General features: G+C 35.3%; 1 protein-coding gene and 17 non-coding genes across 18 annotated transcripts in view; 1 reads left to right on the top strand and 17 right to left on the bottom strand.

The window, feature by feature from the left end:
• LOC106880591 (transcription factor RFX4-like) overlaps nucleotides 1-26,605 on the top strand; it is a gene marked incomplete at its 3' end in the record, with an annotated part of 235,974 nt that overhangs the window by 90,281 nt on the left and 119,088 nt on the right. The gene's annotated exons all lie outside the window — the stretch shown is intronic.
• On the bottom strand, nucleotides 926-998 carry Trnaa-agc (transfer RNA alanine (anticodon AGC)). The gene has a single exon. It is a non-coding gene; the product is annotated as a tRNA-Ala (tRNA).
• Nucleotides 4,378-4,450, bottom strand: Trnaa-agc (transfer RNA alanine (anticodon AGC)). The gene has a single exon. It is a non-coding gene; the product is annotated as a tRNA-Ala (tRNA).
• On the bottom strand, nucleotides 6,566-6,638 carry Trnaa-agc (transfer RNA alanine (anticodon AGC)). Its single transcript has one exon. It is a non-coding gene; the product is annotated as a tRNA-Ala (tRNA).
• Trnaa-ugc (transfer RNA alanine (anticodon UGC)) lies at nucleotides 7,012-7,084 on the bottom strand. The gene has a single exon. It is a non-coding gene; the product is annotated as a tRNA-Ala (tRNA).
• Nucleotides 7,576-7,648, bottom strand: Trnaa-agc (transfer RNA alanine (anticodon AGC)). The gene has a single exon. It is a non-coding gene; the product is annotated as a tRNA-Ala (tRNA).
• Nucleotides 9,255-9,327, bottom strand: Trnaa-agc (transfer RNA alanine (anticodon AGC)). The gene has a single exon. It is a non-coding gene; the product is annotated as a tRNA-Ala (tRNA).
• Nucleotides 10,475-10,547, bottom strand: Trnaa-agc (transfer RNA alanine (anticodon AGC)). Its single transcript has one exon. It is a non-coding gene; the product is annotated as a tRNA-Ala (tRNA).
• Trnaa-agc (transfer RNA alanine (anticodon AGC)) lies at nucleotides 11,680-11,752 on the bottom strand. The gene has a single exon. It is a non-coding gene; the product is annotated as a tRNA-Ala (tRNA).
• On the bottom strand, nucleotides 14,064-14,136 carry Trnaa-agc (transfer RNA alanine (anticodon AGC)). Its single transcript has one exon. It is a non-coding gene; the product is annotated as a tRNA-Ala (tRNA).
• Nucleotides 15,080-15,152, bottom strand: Trnaa-agc (transfer RNA alanine (anticodon AGC)). Its single transcript has one exon. It is a non-coding gene; the product is annotated as a tRNA-Ala (tRNA).
• Trnaa-agc (transfer RNA alanine (anticodon AGC)) lies at nucleotides 17,257-17,329 on the bottom strand. Its single transcript has one exon. It is a non-coding gene; the product is annotated as a tRNA-Ala (tRNA).
• On the bottom strand, nucleotides 18,268-18,340 carry Trnaa-agc (transfer RNA alanine (anticodon AGC)). The gene has a single exon. It is a non-coding gene; the product is annotated as a tRNA-Ala (tRNA).
• On the bottom strand, nucleotides 20,418-20,490 carry Trnaa-agc (transfer RNA alanine (anticodon AGC)). The gene has a single exon. It is a non-coding gene; the product is annotated as a tRNA-Ala (tRNA).
• Nucleotides 21,690-21,762, bottom strand: Trnaa-agc (transfer RNA alanine (anticodon AGC)). The gene has a single exon. It is a non-coding gene; the product is annotated as a tRNA-Ala (tRNA).
• On the bottom strand, nucleotides 22,911-22,983 carry Trnaa-agc (transfer RNA alanine (anticodon AGC)). Its single transcript has one exon. It is a non-coding gene; the product is annotated as a tRNA-Ala (tRNA).
• Nucleotides 23,925-23,997, bottom strand: Trnaa-agc (transfer RNA alanine (anticodon AGC)). Its single transcript has one exon. It is a non-coding gene; the product is annotated as a tRNA-Ala (tRNA).
• Nucleotides 26,245-26,317, bottom strand: Trnaa-agc (transfer RNA alanine (anticodon AGC)). Its single transcript has one exon. It is a non-coding gene; the product is annotated as a tRNA-Ala (tRNA).

Consider the following 26,605-nt stretch of genomic DNA (forward strand, 5'->3'; position numbering starts at 1 on the left):
ATAACTTCTTAGGGTGTAACTATGATATGCATAAGTAGAATGATAACAAATTTTAAAACAAAAAAGAAATAATTTACAACACGTGGAGAATCCGGGCATCGATGCCGGTAACTCTCGCATGCTAAGCGAGCGCTCTACCACCTGAGTTAATTCCCCTGACATGCAGCTTTGCCTTTAATAATTAATATAGGCGGAGGAGTGGCTGTGTGCTAAGTAGCTTGCTTACCAAACCACATGGTTCTGGGTTCAGTTCCACTGCATGGGATCTTGGTCATACATACATACATATATATATATATATATATATATATATATATATATATATATATATATATATATATATATATATATATATATATATACATATATATATATATATATATATATATATATATATATATATATATATATATATATATATATATATATATATATATATATATATATATATATATATGTATATATATATATATATATATATATATGTTTGTGTGTCTGTGTTTGTCGCTCCATCACCATCGCTTGACAACCGATGTTGGTGTGATTACGTCGTTGTAACTTAGCGGTTCGGCAAAAGTAACCAATAGAATAAGTACTAGGCTTAGAAAAATAAGTCCTGGGATTGATTTCTCCGACGAAATGTGGCGCTCCAGCATGGCCGCAGTCAAATGACTGACACAAGTAAAAAAAATAAAGTAATATTATATAATAGAATATGTATGACCTCATACGAGAGTCACGGGCAACTTGCGGCAGTTTCTAAACGGCACGTTTTTTTGGCCTTGCCACCGACTGATGCTAAGACATATTGCATGCTGGTCGATTCACAAAAAATGTTGCTCATACGTGACTTACGATATAACGGCAAAATATATTTGTTAAAACGATACCAGAATTCCAAAATAAGATCCATTATGTTTGGAATTGGAGAATCCGGGCATCGATCCCGGTACCTCTCGCATGCTAAGCGAGCGCTCTACCATCTGAGCTAATTCCCCTGGTACGTTTCGTTTCCTTTAATTATTAACATAGGCAAAGGAGTGGCTGTGTGATAAGTGGCTTACTTTGCGTTTAGTCCCACTGCATGGCACCTCGGTCAAGTGTCTTCTACTATAGCCTCGGACCGACCAAAGCCTTGTGAGTGGATTTAGTAAACGGAATCTGAAAAGAGCCAGTTGTATATATATATATATAAAGAAAAAATTATTAAATAGTGTTATACAGTAGTATTGCTTCCCTGTTAAACAAATCACCATCAGGCTAAAGTATAAATACTTTATACATTAACCTGATGGTGCTACGATATAATGGGGACATATATTTGTAGAAATGATAACAGAATTCCAAAATAAGACTGCGCTAAATAATACGGTATGAATTGGAGAATCCGGGCACCAATCCCGGTACCTCTCGCATGCAAAGCGAGCGATCTACCATCTGAGCTAATTCCCCTTGCATTTCTTTTATTTCCATTATTAACATAAAATAGAATGTGTGTGACCATATAAGACAGAAGCACTTTCTGGATGGTACTCCTAAACGAAAATAAGATCCATTATGTTTGGAATTGGAGAATCCGGGTAACGATCCCGGTACTTCTCGTATGCAAAGCGAGCGCTCTACCATCTGAGCTAATTCCCCTTGCAGGTCTCTCAATGTCATTATTAACATATGATAGAATGTATGTGACCATATAAGACAGTCACGGGCAACCTGCGATATTTTCTAAACCACACTATTAAACGAAAAATGCTACTCTATTTTTTAATGCAGCGACCCGCTTCACGCTGAAGGGAGATCATGCATGAGTTACGATGTAACGGCGATATACATACGTAACAACGATAACAAGATTCTAAACCAGTGGTTCTCAACCATTTTCCTCCCCAATGGACCTCTTTCATTCCTATTTTACTCATGCAGACCCCCTATAACCTATCGATATTTTAAAAAAGATCCTGTTGCATTTTTATTATTAAATATTACTAGGAATCGTATAAAAAATTGTTAAAATATTTCATATATCGTAGAATATTGCACATAGATTTAAGCAACAAAATCTTAAATGGACCTTCGAGGGTCATATGGCCCCTGGTAGAGAAGACATTGTTCTAAAATATAAGCTTGCACAAAAATGTTAACGTGTGGAGAATCCGGGCAACGATCCTGGTATCTCTCGCATGCAAAGCGAGCGCTCTACCATCTGAGCTAATTCCCCTGGCACGTTTAGTTTCCTTTAATTATTAACATAGGCACAGGAGTGGCTGTGTGATAAGTGGCTTACTTTGCGTTTAGTCCCACTGCATGGCACCTCGGTCAAGTGTCTTCTACTATAGCCTCGGACCGACCAAAGCCTTGTGAGTGGATTTAGTAAACGGAATCTGAAAAGAGCCCGTTGTATATATATATATATAAAGAAAAAATTATTAAATAGTGAGATACAGTAGTATTGCTTCCCTGTTAAACAAATCACCATCAGGCTAAAGTATAAATACTTTATACATTAACCTGATGGTGCTACGATATAATGGTGACATATATTTGTAGAAATGATAACAGAATTCCAAAATAAGACTGCGCTAAATAATACGCTATGAATTGGAGAATCCGAGCATCGATCCCGGTACCTCTCGCATGCAAAGCGAGCGATCTACCATCTGAGCTAATTCCCCTTGCATTACTTTCATTTCCATTATTAACATAAAATAGAATGTGTGTGACCATATAAGACAGAAGCACTCTCTGGATGGTACTCCTAAACGAAAATAAGATCCATTATGTTTGGAATTGGAGAATCCGGGTAACGATCCCGGTACCTCTCGCATGCAAAGCGAGCGCTCTACCATCTGAGCTAATTCCCCTTGCAGGTCTCTCTATGTCATTATTAACATATGATAGAATGTATGTGACCATATAAGACAGTCACAGGCAACCTGCGATATTTTCTAAACCACACTATTAAACGAAAAATGCTACTCTATTTTTTAATGCAGCGACCCGCTTCACGCTGAAGGTAGATCATGCATGAGTTACGATGTAACGGCGATATACATACGTAACAACGATAACATGATTCTAAACCAGTGGTTCTCAACCATTTTCCTCCCCAATGGACCTCTTTCATTCCTATTTTACTCATGCAGACCCCCTATAACCTATCGATATTTTAAAAAAGATCCTTTTGCATTTTTATTATTAAATATTACTAGGAATCGTATAAAAAAATTGTTAAAATATTTCATATGTCGTAGAATATTGCACATAGATTTAAGCAACAAAATCTTAAATGGACCTTCGAGGGTCATATGGCCCCTGGTAGAGAAAACATTGTTCTAAAATATAAGCTTGCACAAAAATGTTAACGTGTGGAGAATCCGGGCATCGATCCCGGTACCTCTCGCATGCTAAGCGAGCGCTCCACCATCTGAGCTAATTCCCCTGGTACGTTTCGTTTCCTTTAATTATTAACATAGGCACAGGAGTGGCTGTGTGATAAGTGGCTTACTTTGCGTTTAGTCCCACTGCATGGCACCTCGGTCAAGTGTATTCTACTATAGCCTCGAACCGACCAAAGCCTTGTGAGTGGATTTAGTAAACGGAAACTGAAAAGAGAAGTTGTATATATATATAAAGAAAAAATTATTAAATAGTGAGATACAGTAGTATTGCTTCCCTGTTAAACAAATCACCATCAGGTTAAAGTATAAATACTTTATACATTAACCTGATGGTGCTACGATATAATGGTGACATATATTTGTAGAAATGATAACAGAATTCCAAAATAAGACTGCGCTAAATAATACGCTATGAATTGGAGAATCCGAGCATCGATCCCGGTACCTCTCGCATGCAAAGCGAGCGCTCTACCATCTGAGCTAATTCCCCTTGCATTTCTTTCATTTCCATTATTAACATATAATAGAATGTGTGTGACCATATAAGACAGACATGGTCAGCCTGAAGCACTTTCTGGATGGTACACCTAAACGAAAGATCTTATTCTATTTTTTACTGATGCAGCCCGCTTCACGCTGAACGTACTTCATGCCTGATTTACGATATAACGGTGATATACATATGTAAGAACGATAACATGATTCTAGTACAGTAGTTCTCAACCATTTTCCGCCCTCTTTGGACCTCTTTTATTCCTATTTTACTTACGTGGACACCTACAGCCTTTCGATGTTTCAAAAAAAATCCTATTGTATTTTTATAAAACATTCCTAGGAATTGCATAAGAAAAATTGTTAAAATGTTTCAGATCTTAGAATATTGCACATAACTTTAAGCAACAAAATTCTAAAAGGCCATATGAATCCATGTTGAAAATAATTGTTCGAAAATGTAAGCTTGCACAAAAATGATAACTAGTGGAGAATCCGGGTATCGATCCCGGTACCTCTCGCATGCTAAGCGAGCGCTCTACCACCTGAGCTAATTCCCCTCACATTGTTTCACTTTTCTTTTTAATTAATAACTAATAAATGAACTTGATTTTCAAAGCATATAATAATTTTTTCAACGACGTGCAGAACACCTGAGATTTGGGGGTAAGGGATTAGTCGCTGACATCGATCATAGGGTTCGACTGGTACTTATCTTATCGACCTCCAAAGGATGGAAGGCTAAATTGACCTTGGAAGAATTTGAACTCAGAACGTAAAGCCAGACAAATGCAACAACGCATTTCGTCTAACGTTCTCACGATTCCGTCAAATCACCGCCTTTTAAAAAAATTTTACTTGTTTTCTTTTAATTATATATTATCGATGCTATCATACATAAATGACAGCGATAATACAATTCTAAAATGCAACCGCGCGATAAACTTATGACGTGGAGAACCCAAGCTTCGATCTCAGTATCACTTGCATGCTAAATGAGCGTTCTACCATCAGAGCAAATTCCCTTTCCCTCCTTTTCACTATCATTAATAACTAATATTTTTTCTTTCTCTTCCTTTATTTATTTTTATATATATATATATATATATATATATATATATATATATATATATATATATATATATATATATATATATATATATATATATATATATATATATATATATATATATATATATATATATATATATATATATATATATATGCATCTTTGTATTTAAAAGTTGTAATTTAAAACGTGATCTCTCGTACATTTGACTGTAGAAATGAAGCTATTTTCAGACATAAAAGAACGTGTATAACTTCTTAGGGCGTAACTATGATATGCATAAGTAGAATGATAACAAATTTTAAAACAAAAAACAAATAATTTACAACACGTGGAGAATCCGGGCATCGATGCCGGTAACTCTCGCATGCTAAGCGAGCGCTCTACCACCTGAGTTAATTCCCCTGACATGCAGCTTTGCCTTTAATAATTAATATAGGCGGAGGAGTGGCTGTGTGCTAAGTAGCTTGCTTACCAAACCACAAGGTTCTGGGTTCAGTTCCACTGCATGGGACCTTGGTCATACATACATACATATATATATATATATATATATATATATATATATATATATATATATATATATATGTTTGTGTGTCTGTGTTTGTCGCTCCATCACCATCGCTTGACAACCGATGTTGGTATGAATACGTCGTTGTAACTTAGCGGTTCGGCAAAAGTAACCAATAGAATAAGTACTAGGCTTAAAAAAATAAGTCCTGGGATTGATTTCTCCGACGAAATGTGGCGCTCCAGCATGGCCGCAGTCATATGACTGACACAAGTAAAAAAAAATAAAGTAATATTATATAATAGAATATGTATGACCTCATACGAGAGTCACGGGCAACTTGCGGCAGTTTCTAAACGGCACGTTTTTTTAGCCTTGCCACCGACTGATGCTAAGACATATTGCATGCTGTTCGATTCACAAAAAATGTTGCTCATACGTGACTTATGATATAACGGCAAAATATATTTGTTAAAACGATACCAGAATTCCAAAATAAGATCCATTTTGTTTGGAATTGGAGAATCCGGGTAACGATCCCGGTACCTCTCGCATGCAAAGCGAGCGCTCTACCATCTGAGCTTATTCCCCTTGCAGGTCTCTCAATGTCATTATTAACATATGATAGAATGTATGTGACCATATAAGACAGTCACGGGCAACCTGCGATATTTTCTAAACCACACTATTAAACGAAAAATGCTACTCTATTTTTTAATGCAGCGACCCGCTTCACGCTGAAGGTAGATCATGCATGATTTACGATGTTACGGCAATATACATACGTAACAACGATAACATGATTCTAAACCAGTGGTTCTCAACCATTTTCCTCCCCAATGGACCTCTTTCATTCCTATTTTACTCATGCAGACCCCCTATAACCTATCGATATTTTAAAAAAGATCCTGTTGCATTTTTATTATTAAATATTACTAGAAATCGTATAAAAAATTGTTAAAATATTTCATATATCGTAGAATATTGCACATAGATTTGAGCAACAAAATCTTAAATGGACCTTCGAGGGTCATATGGCCCCTGGTAGAGAAAACATTGTTATAAAATATAAGCTTGCACAAAAATGTTAACGTGTGGAGAATCCGGGCATCGATCCCGGTACCTCTCGCATGCTAAGCGAGCGCTCTACCATCTGAGCTAATTCCCCTGGTACGTTTCGTTTCCTTTAATTATTAACATAGGCACAGGAGTGGCTGTGTGATAAGTGGCTTACTTTGCGTTTAGTCCCACTGCATGGCACCTCGGTCAAGTGTATTCTACTATAGCCTCGAACCGACCAAAGCCTTGTGAGTGGATTTAGTAAACGGAAACTGAAAAGAGAAGTATATATATATAAAGAAAAAATTATTAAATAGTGCGATACAGTAGTATTGCTTCCCTGTTAAACAAATCACCATCAGGTTAAAGTATAAATACTTTATACATTAACCTGATGGTGCTACGATATAATGGTGACATATATTTGTAGAAATGATAACAGAATTCCAAAATAAGACTGCGCTAAATAATACGCTATGAATTGGAGAATCCGGGCATCGATCCCGGTACCTCTCGCATGCAAAGCGAACGCTCTACCATCTGAGCTAATTCTCCTTGCATTTCTTGTATTTCCATTATTAACATATAATAGAATGTGTGTGACCATATAAGACAGACATGGCCAGCCTGAAGCACTTTCTGGATGGTACTCCTGAACGAAAGATCTTATTCTATTTTTTACTGATGCAGCCCGCTTCACGCTGAACGTACTTCATGCCTGATTTACGATATAACGGTGATATACATATGTAAGAACGATAACATGATTCTAGTACAGTAGTTCTCAACCATTTCCCGCCCTCTTTGGACCTCTTTTATTCCTATTTTACTTACGTGGACCCCTACAGCCTTTCGATGTTTCAAAAAAAAATCCTATTGTATTTTTATAAAACATTCCGAAGGAATTGCATAAGAAAAATTGTTAAAATATTTCAGATATTAGAATATTGCACATAACTTTAAGCAACAAAATTCTAAAAGGCCATATGAATCCATGTTGAAAATAATTGTTCGAAAATGTAAGCTTGCACAAAAATGTTAACTAGTGGTGAATCCGGGTATCGATCCCGGTACCTCTCGCATGCTAAGCGAGCGCTCTACCACCTGAGCTAATTCCCCTCACATTGTTACACTTTTCTTTTTAATTAATAACTAATAAATGAACTTGATTTTCAAAGCATATAATAATTTTTTCAACGACGTGCAGAACACCTGAGATTTGGGGGTAAGGGATTAGTCGATGACATTGATCATAGGCTTCGACTGGTACTTACCTTATCGACCTCCAAAGGATGGAAGGCTAAATTGACCTTGGAAGAATTTGAACTCAGAACGTAAAGCCAGACAAATGCAACAACGCATTTCGTCTAACGTTCTCACGATTCCGTCAAATCACCGCCTTTTTTAAAAATTTTAATTGTTTTCTTTTAATTATATATTATCGATGCTATCATACATAAATGAGAGCGATAATACAATTCTAAAATGCAACCGCGCGATAAAATTATGACGTGGAGAACCCAAGCTTCGATCTCAGTATCACTTGCATGCTAAATGAGCGTTCTACCATCAGAGCAAATTCCCTTTCCCTCTTTTTCACTATCATTAATAACTAATATTTTTTTCTTTCTCTTCCTTTATATATATATATATATATATATATATATATATATATATATATATATATATATATATATATATATGCATCTTTGTATTTAAACGTTGTAATTTAAAACGTGATCTCTCGAACATTTGACTGTAGAAATGAAGCTATTTTCAGACATAAAAGAAAGTGTATAACTTCTTAGGGCGTAACTATGATATGCATAAGTAGAATGATAACAAATTTTAAAACAAAAAACAAATAATTTACAACACGTGGAGAATCCGGGCATCGATGCCGGTAACTCTCGCATGCTAAGCGAGCGCTCTACCACCTGAGTTAATTTCCCTGACATGCAGCTTTGCCTTTAATAATTAATATAGGCGGAGGAGTGGCTGTGTGCTAAGTAGCTTGCTTACCAAACCACAAGGTTCTGGGTTCAGTTCCACTGCATGGGATCTTGGTCATACATACATACATATATATATATATATATATATATATATATATATATATATATATATATATATATATATATATATATATATATATATATATATATATATATATATATATATATATACATATATATATATATATATATATATATATATATATATATATATATATATATATATATATGTATATATATATATATATATATATATATATATATATATATGTTTGTGTGTCTGTGTTTGTCGCTCCATCACCATCGCTTGACAACCGATGTTGGTGTGATTACGTCGTTGTAACTTAGCGGTTCGGCAAAAGTAACCAATAGAATAAGTACTAGGCTTAGAAAAATAAGTCCTGGGATTGATTTCTCCGACGAAATGTGGCGCTCCAGCATGGCCGCAGTCAAATGACTGACACAAGTAAAAAAAATAAAGTAATATTATATAATAGAATATGTATGACCTCATACGAGAGTCACGGGCAACTTGCGGCAGTTTCTAAACGGCACGTTTTTTTGGCCTTGCCACCGACTGATGCTAAGACATATTGCATGCTGGTCGATTCACAAAAAATGTTGCTCATACGTGACTTACGATATAACGGCAAAATATATTTGTTAAAACGATACCAGAATTCCAAAATAAGATCCATTATGTTTGGAATTGGAGAATCCGGGCATCGATCCCGGTACCTCTCGCATGCTAAGCGAGCGCTCTACCATCTGAGCTAATTCCCCTGGTACGTTTCGTTTCCTTTAATTATTAACATAGGCACAGGAGTGGGTGTGTGATAAGTGGCTTACTTTGCGTTTAGTCCCACTGCATGGCACCTCGGTCAAGTGTCTTCTACTATAGCCTCGGACCGACCAAAGCCTTGTGAGTGGATTTAGTAAACGGAATCTGAAAAGAGCCCGTTGTATATATATATATATAAAGAAAAAATTATTAAATAGTGCGATACAGTAGTATAGCTTCCCTGTTAAACAAATCACCATCAGGCTAAAGTATAAATACTTTATACATTAACCTGATGGTGCTACGATATAATGGTGACATATATTTGTAGAAATGATAACAGAATTCCAAAATAAGACTGCGCTAAATAATACGCTATGAATTGGAGAATCCGGGCATCGATCCCGGTACCTCTCGCATGCAAAGCGAGCGATCTACCATCTGAGCTAATTCCCCTTGCATTACTTTCATTTCCATTATTAACATAAAATAGAATGTGTGTGACCATATAAGACAGAAGCACTCTCTGGATGGTACTCCTAAACGAAAATAAGATCCATTATGTTTGGAATTGGAGAATCCGGGTAACGATCCCGGTACCTCTCGCATGCAAAGCGAACGCTCTACCATCTGAGCTAATTCCCCTTGCAGGTCTCTCAATGTCATTATTAACATATGATAGAATGTATGTGACCATATAAGACAGTCACAGGCAACCTGCGATATTTTCTAAACCACACTATTAAACGAAAAATGCTACTCTATTTTTTAATGCAGCGACCCGCTTCACGCTGAAGGTAGATCATGCATGAGTTACGATGTAACGGCGATATACATACGTAACAACGATAACATGATTCTAAACCAGTGGTTCTCAACCATTTTCCTCCCCAATGGACCTCTTTCATTCCTATTTTACTCATGCAGACCCCCTATAACCTATCGATATTTTAAAAAAGATCCTGTTGCATTTTTATTATTAAATATTACTAGGAATCGTATAAAAAATTGTTAAAATATTTCATATATCGTAGAATATTGCACATAGATTTAAGCAACAAAATCTTAAATGGACCTTCGAGGGTCATATGGCCCCTGGTAGAGAAAACATTGTTCTAAAATATAAGCTTGCACAAAAATGTTAACGTGTGGAGAATCCGGGCATCGATCCCGGTACCTCTCGCATGCTAAGCGAGCGCTCTACCATCTGAGCTAATTCCCCTGGTACGTTTCGTTTCCTTTAATTATTAACATAGGCACAGGAGTGGCTGTGTGATAAGTGGCTTACTTTGCGTTTAGTCCCACTGCATGGCACCTCGGTCAAGTGTTTTCTACTATAGCCTCGGACCGACCAAAGCCTTGTGAGTGGATTTAGTAAACGGAATCTGAAAAGAGCCCGTTGTATATATATATATATAAAGAAAAAATTATTAAATAGTGAGATACAGTAGTATTGCTTCCCTGTTAAACAAATCACCATCAGGCTAAAGTATAAATACTTTATACATTAACCTGATGGTGCTACGATATAATGGTGACATATATTTGTAGAAATGATAACAGAATTCCAAAATAAGACTGCGCTAAATAATACGCTATGAATTGGAGAATCCGGGCATCGATCCCGGTACCTCTCGCATGCAAAGCGAGCGATCTACCATCTGAGCTAATTCCCCTTGCATTTCTTTCATTTCCATTATTAACATAAAATAGAATGTGTGTGACCATATAAGACAGAAGCACTCTCTGGATGGTACTCCTAAACGAAAATAAGATCCATTATGTTTGGAATTGGAGAATCCGGGTAACGATCCCGGTACCTCTCGCATGCAAAGCGAGCGCTCTACCATCTGAGCTAATTCCCCTTGCATTTCTTTTATTTCCATTATTAACATATAATAGAATGTGTGTGACCATATAAGACAGACATGGTCAGCCTGAAGCACTTTCTGGATGGTACACCTAAACGAAAGATCTTATTCTATTTTTTACTGATGCAGCCCGCTTCACGCTGAACGTACTTCATGCCTGATTTACGATATAATGGTGATATACATATGTAAGAACGATAACATGATTCTAGTACAGTAGTTCTCAACCATTTTCCGCCCTCTTTGGACCTCTTTTATTCCTATTTTACTTACGTGGACCCCTACAGCCTTTCGATGTTTCAAAAAAAATCCTATTGTATTTTTATAAAACATTCCTAGGAATTGCATAAGAAAAATTGTTAAAATGTTTCAGATATTAGAATATTGCACATAACTTTAAGCAACAAAATTCTAAAAGGCCATATGAATCCATGTTGAAAATAATTGTTCGAAAATATAAGCTTGCACAAAAATGATAACTAGTGGAGAATCCGGGTATCGATCCCGGTACCTCTCGCTTGCTAAGCGAGCGCTCTACCACCTGAGCTAATTCCCCTCACATTGTTACACTTTTCTTTTTAATTAATAACTAATAAATGAACTTGATTTTCAAAGCATATAATAATTTTTTCAACGACGTGCAGAACACCTGAGATTTGGGGGTAAGTGATTAGTCGCTGGCATCGATCATAGGGTTCGACTGGTACTTATCTTATCGACCTCCAAAGGATGGAAGGCTAAATTGACCTTGGAAGAATGTGAACTCAGAACGTAAAGCCAGACAAATGCAACAACGCATTTCGTCTAACGTTCTCACGATTCCGTCAAATCACCGCCTTTTAAAAAAATTTTACTTGTTTTCTTTTAATTATATATTATCGATGCTATCATACATAAATGACAGCGATAATACAATTCTAAAATGCAACCGCGCGATAAAATTATGACGTGGAGAACCCAAGCTTCGATCTCAGTATCACTTGCATGCTAAATGAGCGTTCTACCATCAGAGCAAATTCCCTTTCCCTCCTTTTCACTATCATTAATAACTAATATTTTTTCTTTCTCTTCCTTTATTTATATATATATATATATATATATATATATATATATATATATATATATATATATATATATATATATATATATATATATATATATATATATATATATATATATATATATATATATATATATATATATATATATATATATATATATATATATATATATATATATATATAGATATAGATATATATGCATCTTTGTATTTAAAAGTTGTAATTTAAAACGTGATCTCTCGTACATTTGACTGTAGAAATGAAGCTATTTTCAGACATAAAAGAACGTGTATAACTTCTTAGGGCGTAACTATGATATGCATAAGTAGAATGATAACAAATTTTAAAACAAAAAACAAATAATTTACAACACGTGGAGAATCCGGGCATCGATGCCGGTAACTCTCGCATGCTAAGCGAGCGCTCTACCACCTGAGTTAATTCCCCTGACATGCAGCTTTGCCTTTAATAATTAATATAGGCGGAGGAGTGGCTGTGTGCTAAGTAGCTTGCTTACCAAACCACAAGGTTCTGGGTTCAGTTCCACTGCATGGGACCTTGGTCATACATACATATATATATATATATATATATATATATATATATATATATATATATATATATATATATATATATATATATATATATATATATATATATATATATATATATATATATATATATATATATATATATATATATATATATATATATATATATATATATACATATACATATATATATATATATATATATATATATATATATATATATATATATATATATATGTTTGTGTGTCTGTGTTTGTCGCTCCATCACCATCGCTTGACAACCGATGTTGGTGTGATTACGTCCTCGTAACTTAGCGGTTCGGCAAAAGAAACCAATAGAATAAGTACTAGGCTTAGAAAAATAAGTCCTGGGATTGATTTCTCCGACGAAATGTGGCGCTCCAGCATGGCCGCAGTCAAATGACTGACACAAGTAAAAAAAATAAAGTAATATTATATAATAGAATATGTATGACCTCATACGAGAGTCACGGGCAACTTGCGGCAGTTTCTAAACGGAACGTTTTTTTAGCCTTGCCACCGACTGATGCTAAGACATATTGCATGCTGCTCGATTCACAAAAAATGTTGCTCATACGTGACTTACGATATAACGGCAAAATATATTTGTTAAAACGATACCAGAATTCCAAAACAATATCAATTATGTTTGGAATTGGAGAATCCGGGTAACGATCCCGGTACCTCTCGCATGCAAAGCGAGCGCTCTACCATCTGAGCTAATTCCCCTTGCTGGTCTCTCAATATCATTATTAACATATGATAGAATGTATGTGACCATATAAGACAGTCACAGGCAACCTGCGATATTTTCTAAACCACACTATTAAACGAAAAATGCTACTCTATTTTTTAATGCAGCGACCCGATTCACGCTGAAGGTAGATCATGCATGATTTACGATGTAACGGCGATATACATACGTAACAACGATAACATGATTCTAAACCAGTGGTTCTCAACCATTTTCCTCCCCAATGGACCTCTTTCATTCCTATTTTACTCATGCAGACCCCCTATAACCTATCGATATTTTAAAAAAGATCCTGTTGCATTTTTATTATTAAATATTACTAGGTATCGTATAAAAAAATTGTTAAAATATTTCATATATCATAGAATATTGCACATAGATTTAAGCAACAAAATCTTAAATGGACCTTCGAGGTTCATATGGCCCCTGGTAGAGAAAACATTGTTCCAAAATATAAGCTTGCACAAAAATGTTAACGTGTGGAGAATCCGGGCATCGATCCCGGTACTTCTCGCATGCTAAGCGAGCGCTCTACCATCTGAGCTAATTCCCCTGGTACGTTTCGTTTCCTTCAATTATTAACGTAGGCACAGGAGTGGCTGTGTGATAAGTGGCTTACTTTGCGTTTAGTCCCACTGCATGGCACCTCGGTCAAGTGTCTTCTACTATAGCCTCGGACCGACCAAAGCCTTGTGAGTGGATTTAGTAAACGGAATCTGAAAAGAGCCCGTTGTATATATATATATATAAAGAAAAAAATATTAAATAGTGCGATACAGTAGTATTGCTTCCCTGTTAAACAAATCACCATCAGGCTAAAGTATAAATACTTTATACATTAACCTGATGGTGCTACGATATAATGGTGACATATATTTGTAGAAATGATAACAGAATTCCAAAATAAGACTGCGCTAAATAATACGCTATGAATTGGAGAATCCGGGCATCGATCCCGGTACCTCTCGCATGCAAAGCGAACGCTCTACCATCTGTGCTAATTCCCCTTGCATTTCTTTTATTTCCATTATTAACATATAATAGAATGTGTGTGACCATATAAGACAGACATGGTCAGCCTGAAGCACTTTCTGGATGGTACTCCTAAACGAAAGATCTTATTCTATTTTTTACTGATGCAGCCCGCTTCACGCTGAACGTACTTCATGCCTGATTTACGATATAACGGTGATATACATATGTAAGAACGATAACATGATTCTAGTACAGTAGTTCTCAACCATTTTCCGCCCTCTTTGGACCTCTTTTATTCCTATTTTACTTACGTGGACCCCTACAGCCTTTCGATGTTTCAAAAAAAATCCTATTGTATTTTTATAAAACATTCCTAGGAATTGCATAAGAAAAATTGTTAAAATGTTTCAGATATTAGAATATTGCACATAACTTTAAGCAACAAAATTCTAAAAGGCCATATGAATCCATGTTGAAAATAATTGTTCGAAAATGTAAGCTTGCACAAAAATGTTAACTAGTGGAGAATCCGGGTATCGATCCCGGTACCTCTCGCATGCTAAGCGAGCGCTCTACCACCTGAGCTAATTCCCCTCACATTGTTTCACTTTCCTTCTTAATTAATAACTAATAAATGAACTTGATTTTCAAAGCATATAATAATTTTTTCAACGATGTGCAGAACACCTGAGATTTGGGGGTAAGGGATTAGTCGATGACATCGATCATAGGGTTCGAATGGTACTTATCTTATCGACCTCCAAAGGATGGAAGGCTAAATTGACCTTGGAAGAATTTGAACTCAGAACGAAAAGCCAGACAAATGCAACAACGCATTTCGTCTAACGTTCTCACGATTCCGTCAAATCACCGCCTTTTTAAAAAATTTTAATTGTTTTCTTTTAATTATATATTATCGATGCTATCGTACATAAATGAGAGCGATAATACAATTCTAAAATGCAACCGCGCGATAAAATTATGACGTGGAGAACCCAAGCTTCGATCTCAGTATCACTTGCATGCTAAATGAGCGTTCTACCATCAGAGCAAATTCCCTTTCCCTCTTTTTCACTATCATTAATAACTAATATTTTTTCTTTCTCTTCCATTATATATATATATATATATATATATATATATATATATATATGGGAGAATATACATATATATATATATATATATATATATATATATATATATATATATATATATATATATATATATATATATATATGCATCTTTGTATTTAAACGTTGTAATTTAAAACGTGATCTCTCGTACATTTGACTGTAGAAATGAAGCTATTTTCAGACATAAAAGAACGTGTATAACTTCTTAGGGCGTAACTATGATATGCATAAGTAGAATGATAACAAATTTTAAAACAAAAAACAAATAATTTACAACACGTGGAGAATCCGGGCATCGATGCCGGTAACTCTCGCATGCTAAGCGAGCGCTCTACCACCTGAGTTAATTCCCCTGACATGCAGCTTTGCCTTTAATAATTAATATAGGCGGAGGAGTGGCTGTGTGCTAAGTAGCTTGCTTACCAAACCACAAGGTTCTGGGTTCAGTTCCACTGCATGGGATCTTGGTCATACATACGTACATATATATATATATATATATATATATATATATATATATATATATATATATATATATATATATATATGTTTGTGTGTCTGTGTTTGTCGCTCCATCACCATCGCTTGACAACCGATGTTGATATGAATACGTCGTTGTAACTTAGCGGTTCGGCAAAAGTAACCAATAGAATAAGTACTTGGCTTAAAAAAATAAGTCCTGGGATTGATTTCTCCGACGAAATGTGGCGCTCCAGCATGGCCGCAGTCATATGACTGACACAAGTAAAAAAAATAAAGTAATATTATATAATAGAATATGTATGACCTCATACGAGAGTCACGGGCAACTTTCGGCAGTTTCTAAACGGCACGTTTTTTTAGCCTTGCCACCGACTGATGCTAAGACATATTGCATGCTGCTCGATTCACAAAAAATGTTGCTCATACGTGACTTACGATATAACGGCAAAATATATTTGTTAAAACGATACCAGAATTCCAAAATAAGATCCATTTTGTTTGGAATTGGAGAATCCGGGTAACGATCCCGGTACCTCTCGCATGCAAAGCGAGCGCTCTACCATCTGAGCTTATTCCCCTTGCAGGTCTCTCAATGTCATTATTAACATATGATAGAATGTATGTGACCATATAAGACAGTCACGGGCAACCTGCGATATTTTCTAAACCACACTATTAAACGAAAAATGCTACTCTATTTTTTAATGCAGCGACCCGCTTCACGCTGAAGGTAGATCATGCATGATTTACGATGTAACGGCAATATACATACGTAACAACGATAACATGATTCTAAACCAGTGGTTCTCAACCATTTTCCTCCCCAATGGACCTCTTTCATTCCTATTTTACTCATGCAGACCCCCTATAACCTATCGATATTTTAAAAAAGATCCTGTTGCATTTTTATTATTAAATATTACTAGGAATCGTATAAAAAATTGTTAAAATATTTCATATACCGTAGAATATTGCACATAGATTTAAGCAACAAAATCTTAAATGGACCTTCGAGGGTCATATGGCCCCTGGTAGAGAAAACATTGTTATAAAATATAAGCTTGCACAAAAATGTTAACGTGTGGAGAATCCGGGCATCGATCCCGGTACCTCTCGCATGCTAAGCGAGCGCTCTACCATCTGAGCTAATTCCCCTGGTACGTTTCGTTTCCTTTAATTATTAACATAGGCACAGGAGTGGCTGTGTGATAAGTGTCTTACTTTGCGTTTAGTCCCACTGCATGGCACCTCGGTCAAGTGTATTCTACTATAGCCTCGGACCGACCAAAGCCTTGTGAGTGGATTTAGTAAACGGAAACTGAAAAGAGAAGTTGTATATATATATAAAGAAAAAATTATTAAATAGTGCGATACAGTAGTATTGCTTCCCTGTTAAACAAATCACCATCAGGTTAAAGTATAAATACTTTATACATTAACCTGATGGTGCTACGATATAATGGTGACATATATTTGTAGAAATGATAACAGAATTCCAAAATAAGACTGCGCTAAATAATACGCTATGAATTGGAGAATCCGGGCATCGATCCCGGTACCTCTCGCATGCAAAGCGAACGCTCTACCATCTGAGATAATTCTCCTTGCATTTCTTGTATTCCCATTATTAACATATAATAGAATGTGTGTGACCATATAAGACAGACATGGTCAGCCTGAAGCACTTTCTGGATGGTACTCCTGAACGAAAGATCTTATTCTATTTTTTACTGATGCAGCCCGCTTCACGCTGAACGTACTTCATGCCTGATTTACGATATAACGGTGATATACATATGTAAGAACGATAACATGATTCTAGTACAGTAGTTCTCAACCATTTTCCGCCCTCTTTGGACCTCTTTTATTCCTATTTTACTTACGTGGACCCCTACAGCCTTTCGATGTTTCAAAAAAAATCCTATTGTATTTTTATAAAACATTCCTAGGAATTGCATAAGAAAAATTGTTAAAATGTTTCAGATATTAGAATATTGCACATAACTTTAAGCAACAAAATTCTAAAAGGCCATATGAATCCATGTTGAAAATAATTGTTCGAAAATGTAAGCTTGCACAAAAATGTTAACTAGTGGAGAATCCGGGTATCGATCCCGGTACCTCTCGCATGCTAAGCGAGCGCTCTACCACCTGAGCTAATTCCCCTCACATTGTTTCACTTTCCTTCTTAATTAATAACTAATAAATGAACTTGATTTTCAAAGCATATAATAATTTTTTCAACGATGTGCAGAACACCTGAGATTTGGGGGTAAGGGATTAGTCGATGACATCGATCATAGGGTTCGACTGGTACTTATCTTATCGACCTCCAAAGGATGGAAGGCTAAATTGACCTTGGATGAATTTGAACTCAGAACGTAAAGCCAGACAAATGCAACAACGCATTTCGTCTAACGTTCTCACGATTCCGTCAAATCACCGCCTTTTTTAAAAATTTTAATTGTTTTCTTTTAATTATATATTATCGATGCTATCATACATAAATGAGAGCGATAATACAATTCTAAAATGCAACCGCGCGATAAAATTATGACGTGGAGAACCCAAGCTTCGATCTCAGTATCACTTGCATGCTAAATGAGCGTTCTACCATCAGAGCAAATTCCCTTTCCCTCTTTTTCACTATCATTAATAACTAATATTTTTTTCTTTCTCTTCCTTTATATATATATATATATATATATATATATATATATATATATATATATATATATATATATATATATATATATATATATATATATATATATGCATCTTTGTATTTAAACGTTGTAATTTAAAACGTGATCTCTCGTACATTTGACTGTAGAAATGAAGCTATTTTCAGACATAAAAGAACGTGTATAACTTCTTAGGGCGTAACTATGATATGCATAAGTAGAATGATAACAAATTTTAAAACAAAAAACAAATAATTTACAACACGTGGAGAATCCGGGCATCGATGCCGGTAACTCTCGCATGCTAAGCGAGCGCTCTACCACCTGAGTTAATTCCCCTGACATGCAGCTTTGCCTTTAATAATTAATATAGGCGGAGGAGTGGCTGTGTGCTAAGTAGCTTGCTTACCAAACCACAAGGTTCTGGGTTCAGTTCCACTGCATGGGATCTTGGTCATACATACATACATACATATATATATATATATATATATATATATATATATATATATATATATATATATATATATATATATATATATGTTTGTGTGTCTGTGTTTGTCGCTCCATCACCATCGATTGACAACCGATGTTGGTGTGATTACGTCGTTGTAACTTAGCGGTTCGGCAAAAGTAACCAATAGAATAAGTACTAGGCTTAGAAAAATAAGTCCTGGGATTGATTTCTCCGACGAAATGTGGCGCTCCAGCATGGCCGCAGTCATATGACTGACACAAGTAAAAAAAATAAAGTAATATTATATAATAGAATATGTATGACCTCATACGAGAGTCACGGGCAACTTGCGGCAGTTTCTAAACGGCACGTTTTTTTAGCCTTGCCACCGACTGATGCTAAGACATATTGCATGCTGCTCGATTCTCAAAAAATGTTGCTCATACGTGACTTACGATATAACGGCAAAATATATTTGTTAAAACGATACCAGAATTCCAAAATAAGATCCATTTTGTTTGGAATTGGAGAATCCGGGTAACGATCACGGCACCTCTCGCATGCAAAGCGAGCGCTCTACCATCTGAGCTAATTCCCCTTGCAGGTCTCTCAATGTCATTATTAACATATGATAGAATGTATGTGACCATATAAGACAGTCACGGGCAACCTGCGATATTTTCTAAACCACACTATTAAACGAAAAATGCTACTCTATTTTTTAATGCAGCGACCCGCTTCACGCTGAAGGTAGATCATGCATGAGTTACGATGTAACGGCAATATACATACGTAACAACGATAACATGATTCTAAACCAGTGGTTCTCAACCATTTTCCTCCCCAATGGACCTCTTTCATTCCTATTTTACTCATGCAGACCCCCTATAACCTATCGATATTTTAAAAAAGATCCTGTTGCATTTTTATTATTAAATATTACTAGGAATCGTATAAAAAATTGTTAAAATATTTCATATATTGTAGAATATTTCACATAGATTTAAGCAACAAAATCTTAAATGGACCTTCGAGGGTCATATGGCCCCTGGTAGAGAAAACATTGTTATAAAATATAAGCTTGCACAAAAATGTTAACGTGTGGAGAATCCGGGCATCGATCCCGGTACCTCTCGCATGCTAAGCGAGCGCTCTACCATCTGAGCTAATTCCCCTGGTACGGTTCGTTTCCTTTAATTATTAACATGGGCACAGGAGTGGCTGTGTGATAAGTGGCTTACTTTGCGTTTAGTCCCACTGCATGGCACCTCGGTCAAGTGTATTCTACTATAGCCTCGGACCGACCAGTATCACTTGCATGCTAAATGAGCGTTCTACCATCAGAGCAAATTCCCTTTCCCTCTTTTTCACTATCATTAATAACTAATATTTTTTTCTTTCTCTTCCTTTATATATATATATATATATATATATATATGCATCTTTGTATTTAAAAGTTGTAATTTAAAACGTGATCTCTCGTACATTTGACTGTAGAAATGAAGCTATTTTCAGACATAAAAGAAAGTGTATAACTTCTTAGGGCGTAACTATGATATGCATAAGTAGAATGATAACAAATTTTAAAACAAAAAACAAATAATTTACAACACGTGGAGAATCCGGGCATCGATGCCGGTAACTCTCGCATGCTAAGCGAGCGCTCTACCACCTGAGTTAATTCCCCTGACATGCAGCTTTGCCTTTAATAATTAATATAGGCGGAGGAGTGGCTGTGTGCTAAGTAGCTTGCTTACCAAACCACAAGGTTCTGGGTTCAGTTCCACTGCATGGGATCTTGGTCATACATACATACATACATATATATATATATATATATATATATATATATATATATATATATATATATATATATATATATATATATATATATATATATATATATATATATATATATATATATATATATATATGTTTATATATATATATATATATATATATATATATATATATATATATATATATATATATATATATATATATATATATATATATATATATATATATATATATATATATATATATATATATATATATATATATATATATATATATATATATATATATATATATATATATATAATATATATATATATATATTATATATATATATATATATATATATATATTTATATAATAGAATATGTATGACCTCATACGAGAGTCACGGGCAACTTACGGCAGTTTCTAAACGGCACGTTTTTTTGGCCTTGCCACCGACTGATGCTAAGACATATTGCATGCTGGTCGATTCACAAAAAATGTTGCTCATACGTGACTTACGATATAACGGCAAAATATATTTGTTAAAACGATACCAGAATTCCAAAATAAGATCCATTATGTTTGGAATTGGAGAATCCGGGCATCGATCCCGGTACCTCTCGCATGCTAAGCGAGCGCTCTACCATCTGAGCTAATTCCCCTGGTACGTTTCGTTTCCTTTTATTATTAACATAGGCACAGGAGTGGCTGTGTGATAAGTGGCTTACTTTGCGTTTAGTCCCACTGCATGGCACCTCGGTCAAGTGTCTTCTACTATAGCCTCGGACCGACCAAAGCCTTGTGAGTGGATTTAGTAAACGGAATCTGAAAAGAGCCCGTTGTATATATATATATATAAAGAAAAAATTATTAAATAGTGCGATACAGTAGTATTGCTTCCCTGTTAAACAAATCACCATCAGGCTAAAGTATAAATACTTTATACATTAACCTGATGGTGCTACGATATAATGGTGACATATATTTGTAGAAATGATAACAGAATTCCAAAATAAGACTGCGCTAAATAATACGGTATGAATTGGAGAATCCGGGCATCGATCCCGGTACCTCTCGCATGCAAAGCGAGCGATCTACCATCTGAGCTAATTCCCCTTGCATTTCTTTTATTTCCATTATTAACATAAAATAGAATGTGTGTGACCATATAAGACAGAAGCACTTTCTGGATGGTACTCCTAAACGAAAATAAGATCCATTATGTTTGGAATTGGAGAATCCGGGTAACGATCCCGGTACCTCTCGTATGCAAAGCGAGCGCTCTACCATCTGAGCTAATTCCCCTTGCACGTCTCTCAATGTCATTATTAACATATGATAGAATGTATGTGACCATATAAGACAGTCACAGGCAACCTGCGATATTTTCTAAACCACACTATTAAACGAAAAATGCTACTCTATTTTTTAATGCAGCGACCCGCTTCACGCTGAAGGTAGATCATGCATGAGTTACGATGTAACGGCGATATACATACGTAACAACGATAACATGATTCTAAACCAGTGGTTCTCAACCATTTTCCTCCCCAATGGACCTCTTTCATTCCTATTTTACTCATGCAGACCCCCTATAACCTATCGATATTTTAAAAAAGATCCTGTTGCATTTTTATTATTAAATATTACTAGGAATCGTATAAAAAAGTTGTTAAAATATTTCATATGTCGTAGAATATTGCACATAGATTTAAGCAACAAAATCTTAAATGGACCTTCGAGGGTCATATGGCCCCTGGTAGAGAAAACATTGTTCTAAAATATAAGCTTGCACAAAAATGTTAACGTGTGGAGAATCCGGGCATCGATCCCGGTACCTCTCGCATGCTAAGCGAGCGCTCTACCATCTGAGCTAATTCCCCTGGTACGTTTCGTTTCCTTTAATTATTAACATAGGCACAGGAGTGGCTGTGTGATAAGTGGCTTACTTTGCGTTTAGTCCCACTGCATGGCACCTCGGTCAAGTGTCTTCTACTATAGCCTCGGACCGACCAAAGCCTTGTGAGTGGATTTAGTAAACGGAAACTGAAAAGAGCCCGTTGTATATATATATATAAAGAAAAAATTATTAAATAGTGCGATACAGTAGTATTGCTTCCCTGTTAAACAAATCACCATCAGGTTAAAGTATAAATACTTTATACATTAACCTGATGGTGCTACGATATAATGGTGAAATATATTTGTAGAAATGATAACAGAATTCCAAAATAAGACTGCGCTAAATAATACGCTAAGAATTGAAGAATCCGAGCATCGATCCCGGTACCTCTCGCATGCAAAGCGAGCGCTCTACCATCTGAGCTAATTCCCCTTGCATTTTTTTTATTTCCATTATTAACATATAATAGAATGTGTGTGACCATATAAGACAGACATGGTCAGCCTGAAGCACTTTCTGGATGGTACTCCTAAACGAAAGATCTTATTCTATTTTTTACTGATGCAGCCCGCTTCACGCTGAACGTACTTCATGCCTGATTTACGATATAACGGTGATATACATATGTAAGAACGATAACATGATTCTAGTACAGTAGTTCTCAAACATTTTCCGCCCTCTTTGGACCTCTTTTATTCCTATTTTACTTACGTGGACCCCTACAGCCTTTCGATGTTTCAAAAAAAATCCTATTGTATTTTTATAAAACATTCCAAGGAATTGCATAAGAAAAATTGTTAAAATGTTTCAGATATTAGAATATTGCACATAACTTTAAGCAACAAAATTCTAAAAGGCCATATGAATCCATGTTGAAAATAATTGTTCGAAAATGTAAGCTTGCACAAAAATGTTAACTAGTGGAGAATCCGGGTATCGATCCCGGTACCTCTCGCATGCTAAGCGAGCGCTCTACCACCTGAGCTAATTCCCCTCACATTGTTACGCTTTTCTTTTTAATTAATAACTAATAAATGAACTTGATTTTCAAAGCATATAATAATTTTTTCAACGACGTGCAGAACACCTGAGATTTGGGGGTAAGGGATTAGTCGCTGACATCGATCATAGGCTTCGACTGGTACTTATCTTATCGACCTCCAAAGGATGGAAGGCTAAATTGACCTTGGAAGAATTTGAACTCAGAACGTAAAGCCAGACAAATGCAACAACGCATTTCGTCTAACGTTCTCACGATTCCGTCAAATCAGCGCCTTTTAAAAAAATTTTACTTGTTTTCTTTTAATTATATATTATCGATGCTATCATACATAAATGACAGCGATAATACAATTCTAAAATGCAACCGCGCGATAAAATTATGACGTGGAGAACCCAAGCTTCGATCTCAGTATCACTTGCATGCTAAATGAGCGTTCTACCATCAGAGCAAATTCCTTTTCCCTCCTTTTCACTATCATTAATAACTAATATTTTTTCTTTCTCTTCCTTTATTTATATATATATATATATATATATATATATATATATATATATATATATATATATATATATATATATATATATATATATATATATATATATATATATATATGCATCTTTGTATTTAAAAGTTGTAATTTAAAACGTGATCTCTCGTACATTTGACTGTAGAAATGAAGCTATTTTCAGACATAAAAGAACGTGTATAACTTCTTAGGGCGTAACTATGATATGCATAAGTAGAATGATAACAAATTTTAAAACAAAAAACAAATAATTTACAACACGTGGAGAATCCGGGCATCGATGCCGGTAACTCTCGCATGCTAAGCGAGCGCTCTACCACCTGAGTTAATTCCCCTGACATGCAGCTTTGCCTTTAATAATTAATATAGGCGGAGGAGTGGCTGTGTGCTAAGTAGCTTGCTTACCAAACCACAAGGTTCTGGGTTCAGTTCCACTGCATGGGACCTTGGTCATACATACATACATATATATATATATATATATATATATATATATATATATATATATATATATACATAGATACGTTATTGCTTGTAAATGAAATAGGAATATATATATATATATATATATATATATATATATATATATATATATATATATATATATATATATATATATATATATATATATATATATATATATATATATATATATATACATATATATATATATATATATATATATATATATATATGTTTGTGTGTCTGTGTTTGTCGCTCCATCACCATCGCTTGACAACCGATGTTGGTGTGATTACGTCGTTGTAACTTAGCGGTTCGGCAAAAGTAACCAATAGAATAAGTACTAGGCTTAGAAAAATAAGTCCTGGGATTGATTTCTCCGACGAAATGTGGCGCTCCAGCATGGCCGCAGTCATATGACTGACACAAGTAAAAAAAATAAAGTAATATTATATAATAGAATATGTATGACCTCATACGAGAGTCACGGGCAACTTGCGGCAGTTTCTAAACGGCACGTTTTTTTAGCCTTGCCACCGACTGATGCTAAGACATATTGCATGCTGTTCGATTCACAAAAAATGTTGCTCATACGTGACTTACGATATAACGGCAAAATATATTTGTTAAAACGATACCAGAATTCCAAAATAAGATCCATTTTGTTTGGAATTGGAGAATCCGGGTAACGATCCCGGTACCTCTCGCATGCAAAGCGAGCGCTCTACCATCTGAGCTTATTCCCCTTGCAGGTTTCTCAATGTCATTATTAACATATGATAGAATGTATGTGACCATATAAGACAGTCACGGGCAACCTGCGATATTTTCTAAACCACACTATTAAACGAAAAATGCTACTCTATTTTTTAATGCAGCGACCCGCTTCACGCTGAAGGTAGATCATGCATGATTTACGATGTAACGGCAATATACATACGTAACAACGATAACATGATTCTAAACCAGTGGTTCTCAACTATTTTCCTCCCCAATGGACCTCTTTCATTCCTATTTTACTCATGCAGACCCCCTATAACCTATCGATATTTTAAAAAAGATCCTGTTGCATTTTTATTATTAAATATTACTAGGAATCGTATAAAAAATTGTTAAAATATCTCATATACCGTAGAATATTGCACATAGATTTAAGCAACAAAATCTTAAATGGACCTTCGAGGGTCATATGGCCCCTGGTAGAGAAAACATTGTTCTAAAATATAAGCTTGCACAAAAATGTTAACGTGTGGAGAATCCGGGCATCGATCCCGGTACCTCTCGCATGCTAAGCGAGCGCTCTACCATCTGAGCTAATTCCCCTGGTACGTTTCGTTTCCTTTAATTATTAACATAGGCACAGGAGTGGCTGTGTGATAAGTGTCTTACTTTGCGTTTAGTCCCACTGCATGGCACCTCGGTCAAGTGTATTCTACTATAGCCTCGGACCGACCAAAGCCTTGTGAGTGGATTTAGTAAACGGAAACTGAAAAGAGAAGTTGTATATATATATAAAGAAAAAAATATTAAATAGTGCGATACAGTAGTATTGCTTCCCTGTTAAACAAATCACCATCAGGTTAAAGTATAAATACTTTATATATTAACCTG

The sequence above is a fragment of the Octopus bimaculoides genome, chromosome 5 (assembly GCF_046866305.1).
Source record: "Octopus bimaculoides isolate indiv1 chromosome 5, ASM4686630v1, whole genome shotgun sequence".
Taxonomy (NCBI): domain Eukaryota; kingdom Metazoa; phylum Mollusca; class Cephalopoda; order Octopoda; family Octopodidae; genus Octopus; species Octopus bimaculoides.